We start from the raw sequence: 11371 nt of genomic DNA, 5'->3' as shown, positions 1-11371 counted from the left end.
GGCCATCATGGAACTCGACGAGCCCATGCATATATTCAACCAACTCATCGAGTCAGTTCATGCACTCGACGAGTTGACAGGTCTGAGTACAGATTTTTGAGTTTTGGTGCTGAAATTGGTCTAGAATCATTACCTTAAACTGTTTTGCACTTATAAAACATGTTTTTTAATGTGGTAATGATTATGGTAAATCAATTTCAAAGTTATAATCAAAGTTTCAAGTTTTATACATGTTTATATGATACTTGAAAATTGTTGATTATGAATGTTCATGTTTATGAGTTTGTTTAGATTAATAGAAAAAATTATATGATAGTTGTTTTCAATCTAAATTAATCTAAAAGTTGTTCATAATCTGTGTTTTTGTAACTTGTCCTTAAGTTACATGGAAAGTCACATTTATGAATTTTAAAAACTCATAAGATTTCCATAAGTTATGAAAATGAAGAGTCACATTTTTTTAAATGCATTTAAAGTCTTCCATAACTTGTCCTCAAGTTATGGAACTTGAATTTTTTTTCCATTAAAACTACTTTAAACTCATAGGTTATGGAAATCAAAAGTTTTTGAATTGCTCAAAACTTGCCCTCAGGTTTTGGAATTTGCATAGTTACCCCCCATGTATACTTTAATTCCAACTCTTAGAATTTTAAAAGTTAAAATTTAAACTTTATGGACTTCATTAAATTTATTAAAGTGGTTTAAGTTTAATTAAACTAAGAGTATAGTTTAATTAGATTAAACCACCAAGTATTTTAAATGTGTAAAATACACCCTTATACTATTATTATAAGATTAAAAGTTCATATATATATATATATATATATATATATATATATATATATATATATATATATATATATATATATATATACCGTTAGTAGGCCTCATTCACGAAACTGGTCTATAAGGGGGTATAAGGTTACTGCCTATAAAATGGTAGTTTAATGGGTGTCCATGCTCACCTACCGCTTCCTTGACTGGTGGAGGGTCGTTAGCTGAACGGGTTTGACAGGACATTAATTTCCCTTCATTAAGAGTATAATGATAAATATAAAGTAACTAAACCTTATTAAATTACCAATCTTAGTTACTTTAGGAAAATGTGAAATGGTGCTAACCCATGAAATTATAGTTTGCACCCTTGTTAACTCGTTAGTGGAGCGTGTGTAGTTAACCGACACACTAACATGGGATTGACAATGTGTGGAAAAGGGTGACTTAAGTTTTATTATATGTTGGTGGAGCGTGTGTGGTTAACCGGCACATCGATTGGGTGATAAAATTAAGGGTACCAAGTCAATTTGCATGGTTATTGACACCTTGTTTGTGATCCTCGGCATCCCAGTCACAAACTTGAGAGGGCACAATCAACATTTAAACATGCGATTGAAAGTTCAATGAATCTCAAAACACCTAGGAGTTTCAATCCAATTAAAACTTAATAATTTATTTGTTTTTCGTGGAGGAAATTGTTAAATCGTCATTTACCTACCTTCAAATATTTTGTAGATTGGATTACGACATCCCTCTTCCAAGTTATAAAATAGTTTGTTGGGTCCTAGCCTTAATATTTCATATTGGGTGTTATGTTAAGGACTTAAATAAACTGAAACTTGAATTTCTCCCTCATAGATGTCTAAGTTCAGACAACTATGGTCTTCCTCATCCTTTTGGATAGAGCTTCACTTCCTCCACCTCCTCCAATAATTCTCCCTGACCCACAGGTTCAAGGTCACTCAATCACTATTTGGCAAGCAAAGTCTATATGTTCTCAGATCTTGGAGATTAAGTCACATATTGGCAAGCCGGGAGAGTTGGGTGTCAAAGTCTCAAGGAAGTTGACAGTTGACTGGGTTCTTGAATCACTTCCCAAGTCATATAGTGATTTCTTTAAGGACTACTAAGTGACAGACCATGACATGACCCTTAACGTTCTTACATATTTGCTCGATGCTACTGAATCAACAACGATTTGGAGCAATGGTAAAGAAAATTTGATTGGAAGATCAACTTCCCAAACTTCCATAGACATTTACAATGGTAACCTTAAAAGTCCAAAAAAGCTTTCTCTTCCCAATGGAAAGGGATCGACCAAGGTTAAGTCATTTGACCTAGTGGTAAAGAGGAAGGCTAAGTCTGAGATAGTCTCGTGTACCATTTCGAAAGAGTCTATATGTTTCTATTGCTAAGAGAAAGGGCATTGGTTGCGAAGCTGCCCAATTTACCTGAAAGATCATAAGGATGGTAAAGTCAAAAAGTTTGACTCTACTTCAAGTAAAGTCCATTATCTAACTCTATGAAGTCTCTTTTGGAGATTCTGAATACATGATGTAACGTAATTACATTTTGATGTTTTGGAAGAATCAAAGGAAACCTAAAAAAAGGGGTATACTGATTCTGATCACGAGGATGGATTTCAATCGCATGGTTCAGTGATCAGAATTTTGAGCTACTGCTTAAATATTTATGATAGGTTTCTTAGGAATAGATAACAACATGTTTTTTTATATGTATTTGCATTGGAAGGATAAATTTTTCCGCAAGTATTAAAATACAATAAAATTTTTGATTTTTTTTTTATTTTAAGCATCCTTACAATGGCATTTGTGAATTTTTTTTGTTTATATGGTTCCATTGATAGCAATATTGGAAAATGGATTTGATTCTTTTATTTGTGGTAGTGTCATAATTTACCAAATAAGGAAAGATTGTCATCACCCAAGTTTCAGTTGGATAGGTACTTGGAATCATGCAACTTGTATTGTATGATGAATGAGAATTTTCATCTTTGGGAAATTAAAACTAATTCCTTGTTCACATGCATATGTGAGTTAAGTGAAGGACTATAGGATCAGGTATACTTGGTTGTGCGCTGGTCAAGTCCACAACAAGGAATGATAAGATTATTTGTCATAATTTACTAAGGTTTAGTAAATATGGTTATGCTTACAAGTTTAAGTGTAATTTTGAAACATTGGAAAAGTTTCAATGTAAGGCAGAACGGATGAGAAGAATCAAATTAGGCAGAAAGATAAAAGTTTCTCCAATCTGAAAAGATGGGAGAGTATTTAAGTATCTTGATTTATGAGTATGTTAGTGATTATGAAACCATATCACAATTGATTCTCTAAGGACATCTTAGCGCATTTGTTTGGCTAAAAAGAGGAATCGTGAATTGTTGAAATGGTTCAATCCAGAAGATGAACCATACTTCGTTCCAAAACAATTCTTCGAGTTAGATTGTAACTTGAATGGCATAATCTTAAGGAAGGTTTATAACACTTGTCAAATGTAGAGTAAAATGCTTTCTTACTCTGGTGCATTTGAAATTGTTAAGTTGTGATGTTTTGGATAAAACAAAGACCAACTAAGACCAATTTTGTGAATTGTTTATCTTGATAAGAATCCGCACTAACTCTTGAATATTTGTTTTGTCAAGGAATGGTTCTTGAAAAAAAGTATCTCATATGTCAAGAGGTCAGTGGGAGTCTTAAAAGATCTTGAGATAGTTTCAACAACTAATCAAGAGTGTTGTTAATCACTAGCCCATGAGTTTAAATTTGTCACTAACCTTGTCTTGTGATTAAGGTCATGACAAATTACATGGATAGGAGCACATATACCATAAAAATCTATGTCCCATAAGGATTTTCTCTAATTCATGAAATTGATGGTGAGGAAACGCTTTCACTAAGTAGATTTTAAGTTGATAGCAATTGTGACATTTGCATTCTCGGAGTCATTAGTGAAGCGCGTGTGGTGAACTGACACAATAACTTGGACTTGTGAGAATGGCAAAAGGTCTAAGCATTATGATTACGACATCCCTCTTCATAATTGTTTAGACATACATGTGAGCTATCCAAAGAAAGGTGTATGATTTTGATAAAGTCTTATCAAAGTGTCTCATATCAGAAATCTAAAATTTGCTAAGAAAGTCAATAAAGTATTGATTTCAAGAAGCCCAACTGATTTCTAGATACATGTCAGAGTTAGTGGGAGCATAAGTGTTATGCTAATAATTATCATGATTAGTGGGAACATGATTTTTATGTTAAGTTTTGAAAGATAGCAATGTTAGTTATAGAAAACAAAAGTTTCAATTTGCAAAGTTGTAGGGTTTGAAAAGTTGTTTTGTTATAATTAAGGGAGAGGAAATTATACTTCATCCCAATTCTACAAGCTTAGATTGAGATTTTAATCTTTAGTCAAGGATATATATGAATGTTATGTTGCAATGGTTCAACATAAGGAAATCCTATATATATTGCATATGAATGTTATGTTGCAATGGTTCAACATAAGGAAATTCTATATATATCGCATTCTCAAAATTCGATTATGATTATGACACCCCCTTCATAGTTCGAATTATGTGAACATGGCAAATAAATTTTTTTATAGAAAAAGAATGGTGAAGTATCATGTCTTTGTGTAACACATCATGAATCGTGTCCCATATGCTTCAAGTATAGGAACGATTACATGTGCTATAATATTTATCCGTTCAAAATTTTTCCAAATGCCTAGCGCATTAAGAGGGAAAAAGGAATATAACTGGATATGACTAAAATGATTAAGCAATTGTCGAGGACAATCTAAGGTTTACCAAAGATTGGTTGCTCATGGATAATTGGAAGTACAGAGTTAGGACCAGATTGACATATTCTGAAAAGAGGCAACCCTCGTTCAGAATTGATAGTCAAAATAGGAATATGGAAATGTTTCCATGGGTGGAAGTTATTCTTTGAATCTGTGTAAGATTAGAAAAATTAATGCAAGAAGAATGTTCAAAGGAATGTACTTTGAATGTGAGACTTCGTTTCCATGGAACTACTCTCCATTGGAATACTTTGTTAAGTCTATTGCCATGTCTTTGTGACCATTGTGCATAGTCTTTACAAGAGGATCATTACATATAAGTTTTGAATCTAAGAGATTATAGTGAATGGCAAGAACTTGGTATTCTTAGATTTACGATAAGGATTTGGTATTGTGAAATGAGCATCGTTGAAATATTGTCAATTGATCTATTTCACAAAGAAAAGACCATAAGTAAACATAATGTGCATGCTTGGAGTATGACATAACTATTGTTTTAATTCAAGTATTAAGTTGATTATCAGAAACATTATACAATGAATAACGAGTTATCAATATGGTGCTTAGATAAAAAATGTTTTATTTACTCTCAAAAAGTTTTGGGGCCATATAAGATTAGTATTATTCTTGTGTTTCACTTTGCATGTTTTGAATTCCAGAATAACTAGGTCATTCTTCCCAAATAACTAAGTTATTCAAACCATCCACAGTCGATAATATGTTGGAAGTAGGTATTGAGGAAAGACTGTCATGAATGGATATGTGGTTTGTCTGGGTGTGTTAGGCATTTCGACATAGCTGTAGTGTTCATGAGTGCTCCTGGAATGAGATTCGAGTATTAGATTAAACCCATGCTCATTTGAATCACTTCATGGATTTTATCACGAGTGATCATGAGACGATAATATCTTATATTTTGCAAACCTAGAGACATGAGTTGTTGACTTTTAGTTGGTTATACATTGATTGTACGAAAACGCATCAGTAACTTGATGTTATAAAATGTGCCTTTGTTTATGATTCAACAATTAGGTTGTACAAGCATATGAGTCGAAGTTTATCCAATCCTTTTACCTTTAATGGGAGAAAATCGATATCTGTGGGCCCCTCTATGATTTATAATTTAGTGATGACAAAACGTAAGTGCTCGGCCGGGCCCAGACTGATTTGATTTGTTCAATTAGTCAATCGTCATAAATCTGAAATCGGGAAACAACAAATGGACAAAGAGAATGATTATAATCCATGTCTCAGTCCATATGGTATCTAGAATGGAGGATTATATGATCCCTTATCTAATGGACATGTCATTGATTTGTTCAGAGTTTGACAACGGCTTTTAAAGAGCTAGGATTGCTAGTTCGGTTTTGGAGTAATACTTGCAATAAAAGTTTTTGACTTATCCAAGTGGGAGACTGTTGGATTATATGTCTAAGCCCATAACTATTATTGGAATGTACTTGACCCGAGAGTGGCATGGTCCATTTGGGTTGCATATCATTAGGACAATTTATTAAGATGGACTTTTGAGAGAAGAGGTTATATATGGTTTACTAATATATTATAATTTATATAATATATTAATATCAAATCATATGAGTTGATTAGTATTGATCAAGAATTAATTTGGAATTAATTTAGTGATCAAAAGAGACTAATTAAATCTATGGGGACTAATTATGTAAATTACTTACATTTATATGTATTGGGCTTACGATCCATGTTGGACCAAGTTTATGAATGGATACATAAAGAGTTGGGCCACATGAACCATGGATCATAAACCCATATGTATGAATTTGGGTTATATCCATGACTCTTGAAATCCTACATATAAATACATACTCCATTCCCCAAAAACACGACTTGTGTATCTTCTTGGAGTTCATGGTGTCTTTTGTGTGCATGGAATTCTCTCTCAAGTTCATCATTTGTCCACAATGTGTTGTGATTCCACTTGAGGCTTCCATACTATTGGGGCTAAGATCTTTAAGGCCAAATACACCAAGACTTCAAGCTCCATCAAAAGGTATGTTATGCTAACTAGTATCTTATATGGTTTATATCAAATGGATGCTAGTTGTAAAATTAATACCTTGGAAACCATTTGCCTGTATAATTAGTGAAAACATAGATCCAAGGTATTTAGGGTTGTATCTGCACTATAGGATGTTGTAGTATACTAAAACCGAAGACCCAAAGCATTGAAATATTCAGATGGTTCAACTGTTACATGGGAAGAAGATGACACACATTCTACATCAACTTTAAAAGTGAATGTCGAACAAGTATCAGTTTCGACTGATGATCAAGTAGAGGAGGAACACCTGAAGTTGGCATTACAGGATGACAATTGTGATTCAAATGTTGAGGGGGAGAAAGTGCGATCTACAACTCAAATTGAGGAGGAGCATGTGCTAGACCATGCTGATGTTGAAGGGGAGAATTGAAACTCAAATCCATTGGTTGAGGGGGAGGCAGTGGATCGAATCCTAATAATATAAATGATCAATCTAATGAGTTTCATGATGTTAGTAAAAATATTTCAAATGCAAGAGAAGGTTTAGAAGCAGATATTGTCTTTGAAGATGCACCTTTAGATTTTGATCTTACATATCTACCAATACATAAGTGGACACACAATCATCCAAAGGAGCATGTTCTTGGTGATCCACATTCAGGAGTCTTGACATGAGCACATATTTGAGCTAAAAATGAAGTATTGAACGTTCATCAAGAATATTGTATGTTTAACATGTTCATTTCAAAACTTGAATAAAAAGCAGTAATGGTTGCATTATAACACTTAGATTGGTTTGTTGCTATGAGACCTGAACTGAATGAATTTGAATAAAACAAAGTTTGGAGGTTAATTCTTAAACCAAAGTATGTTTCGTTAATTGGTTTAAAATGGATTTTCGAAAATAAAATGATAAAGAAGTCAACGTGATTCGAAATCAATCAAGATTAGTCGTTAAAGGTTACTCTCAACAAGAAGGTATCGATTATGCCGAAACCTTTGCCCCTGTTGCACGACTCGAGGCAGTTTGAATTTTTCTTGCTTATGCAGTACTTAAGGATTTTGATGTATATCGAATAGATGTTAAATGTGCATTTCTCAATGGATTATTGGAGGAAACGGTGTATGTCGAACAACCACCAGGTTTCATCAATGATAAGTATCCTAATCACTGTTATATTTTAGATAAGGCATTCTGTGGGTTGAAACAAGCACCTAGTGCCTGGTATGCAAGCTTGAACAATTTTTTGAAAATGGCTAAATTGAACAAGGATCACTTAATCCCACTTTATTTCCAAATAAAGTTGGGAATCACCTGATTCTTGTTCAAATTTATGTCGATGATATACTTTTTGGTTTGACTGACCCTTTGTTATCTAAGTAATTTAAGGAGGTTATGAAGCCAGTTTGAAATGAGTATGATGGGGAAAATTAATAATGTTTTGGGTTTACATATTCATGAAAGAAGGGAAGTCATATTTATTAACTAGGAGAAATATACTCAGAACCTGCTTGAAAGATTTGGGATGACAAATAACACTCACTACAAGAAAAATACCATTTAATGACGCGCAAACAATGACACTATCTGATTTACGTTACGTATTTTCGTGTGTCCTTAAAAATAATTTCAGCCTTCCAAAATTTGAAGGATAGAGGATACACATTTATTGTGCGCCCTAAAATTAATGTCCAATAAAAAAAACACGGAGGGAACCTAAGATAAAAATCTTTTCCTTTACAAATGTCGCTTTATAATTTTTACTAAACGTGTGTTTCTAGGACTCCTTGATAGGTAAGGGGGGAAATGAAATCCCCCAAAATTTTGAACACCCGCCTTCCTCTTCCTTTGTACTATCTACACCCGCCAGATCGATTTCATTCTCTCCCTTCTTTCTCTCTGCAAACCACTTCCTCTACGATCGACTTTCACTCATTCTCTGTGAAAACCCTAATCAGACATAACGCATTTGCAATGGTAATATCTTCTTTCACAAAATAGACGATTGGCCGAAGAACTAGGGCTTTTGATGTATCGGGCATTACCAACAATGATAGCTACCCATCACAATTTGTGTGTTCTCTCGGACTCCACCGTTCCAACATCGCACCACAACAGCGATTCCAGCCACGAATCAACAATTTTGAGTTTTTTGGCTTTAATTTTGAAGGCTAGTAGACATGATTTTAAAGCTCTGAACTTTTTTCTTTCTTATGCTATCACTTCCCCCTTTCCTTTTTATTTCACTCTCTTTGTAATTACCAATAGATTGAGATAGAGAGTCGGTCTATCGATTAATCAACCATGGTGGATGATTTGGTGTAACTATCACCCGTTATAGTTTTTTGATTTTTTTGTTCTAACAATGCATGCCAACTGTTCGTTGAATTGCTCAAACGAAACTTCCATCACAAAAAATGAACCGATGGTCTACTTTTTTGTCCAGATTTCCCAGAGAGTGACATATTAGCCGTCGGGATGGCACCTTATGCTCATTTGGCAGTTTATAAAGTATGTTTGGGTCCAGATTGCCCAGAGAGTGACATATTAGCCGAGCTTGATACTACAGTAGCTGATGGAGTTGATGTGATATCAATTTCTATTGGAGAAGAAAACATGCCTTTTTTTTTCAAGACAACATTGCAATAGCCTCATTTGCAGCTATCCAAAAAGGAATCTTTGTGAGTTGTGCAATAGGGAACTCAAGTCCGTTCAATGGCACTACAACAAATATAGCTCCATGGGTTCTAACAATTGGTGCTAGCACAACTGACAGAAAAATCAAAGCCACAAAAAACTAGGAAACAATAAGGAATTTGATGGTGAATCTTTACTTCACCCAAAAGGCTCCCCTTCTTCTACACTGTTACCACTCGTGTATGCTGGTTCTAACAAGCAGTTAGTATGATTTGAATTGAACCTCCGTCTTCTAATCGACTGGGCGTGTGATCAAAAAGTTTCGAGGTCACGACAGTGAGGTATGTAATTTCCCCAACAAACCAATTTGTCAATCACATAACACATATTTACAATTTCACAATCATAACTCCATTTTTGTGCAGGTGAATGCAGTAAAGTTCAATGAATATTCATCAATTGTCATATCAGCAGGGTATGATCGTTCCTTGCGTGCTTGGGACTGTAGATCTCACAACACTGAGCCAATTCGGGTTTAGCATTCTTTCCCTGTCCCTTTTCTACATCTACGTGCGTACTAATTTTTTTTTTGTATATATTTATATTATCAAAAGTTGATGATAGTTTTAATTGATTCACAGATCATTGACACCTTTCTAGACAGCGTTATGTCTATATGTTTAACAAAAACTGAGATTATTGCTGGAAGTGTTGATGGAACTGTATGCACATTTGACATCCGGATTGGTAGGTAAGTATGCCATGTGTCAATCATCATGATTATGAAGTGAAAAGCTTTGTACCATGTTTGAACTTTAAAGTTTCTTTTGTTTCCAGAGAATTATCTGATGAGTTGGGGCAACCTGCAAACTGTATCTCTCTATTAAATGATGGTAACTGTGTATTAGCCAGTTGTCTGGATTCCAGTCTGCGCCTTTTGGACAGGTGAATTTTTACTCCACATCTCTTTTAATCAAAAGAATGGATGAGTCTATTATAAAAATTGTTCTTCTTTTGGTTTGGTTTGCAGAACTAGTAGTGAATTACTACAAGAATATCAGGGGTGTTTCGCAAGATATTCAATCACTCCCTTTTTCATATCATAAATCTACTAAAAGGTGAGGTGAGGTATCTTCTTTTATTTCCTTTCATTTTGTTATTTCCATCATAATAACACTTGTATTATTCTATATTATAGAAAAAAAGTTAAAAAACGTACCCATAATTGTTGGAGCAGTTGGGGGTGTAGGCCTCTTCTTTCTTGTTATTGCTTTGAGATTATATTATCTTATATGGAAGAAGTCTAAGAGGACTAAAGAAGGTAATTCATGTATATATATCATATGCATGTATATGATGTATTAGCTTTTTACTAATCCCATGGAAAGAATTTAAAATAAATGTAGCTGACAACGCTTGCATTTCATACTACTTCCTGAAATATAGTTTTTATGTGAAATATTATGTTGAGTTTCTTATGTTTTCACGTGAATTTCTTACATACTACTTATGGAAAAAAAGATAGGGGACAAACTATATGGATGATTTGTTATTTGATTAGGGTTTTAGATCATTTGTATGGACGACAGTTTCCTACTAGTTGATGGACAAATTAAAGCTATCACCCTCAACTTCTCAACTCGTAACCTCCATATCATTTTTCCATGGAGCATAAAAGATTTATAATATCAATTGTCAAATTAAAGCTATCACCCTCAGTTTCATACAACTTTATCAAATTCAGTGTGACAACCCGATATTTCAACTCTATGTAATGACCTAAAAAGTCAAGTATTGTAACCACTTTTGATATAATGAAATTAAATTCGAAAATAAAATGCCCAAAAGTCTCTAATTAATTACCTACTATGTTAGATGTCATTAAACTGTGATCGTACGTAAAAAGAACGCTCAAATCTGACTTCGTATAAGGAAGTTATGATTTTCCAAGTTCGGCTTAGCAAAAGACAACTAAAAACTCGAAACGGAGATCGAGCGACTTTTGGCCGGAATGACCTAAATGAGAATCGAAGGTCTCGACAATGGTTTTTCAACGGTAAAAAGTCTGGCAAAACCAGACGTCGGATAATGAAGTTATGAATTTCTAA

This window comes from Lactuca sativa, chromosome 8 (genome assembly GCF_002870075.4).
Source record: "Lactuca sativa cultivar Salinas chromosome 8, Lsat_Salinas_v11, whole genome shotgun sequence".
NCBI lineage: Eukaryota > Viridiplantae > Streptophyta > Magnoliopsida > Asterales > Asteraceae > Lactuca > Lactuca sativa.
This window is presented reverse-complemented; position numbering follows the sequence as displayed.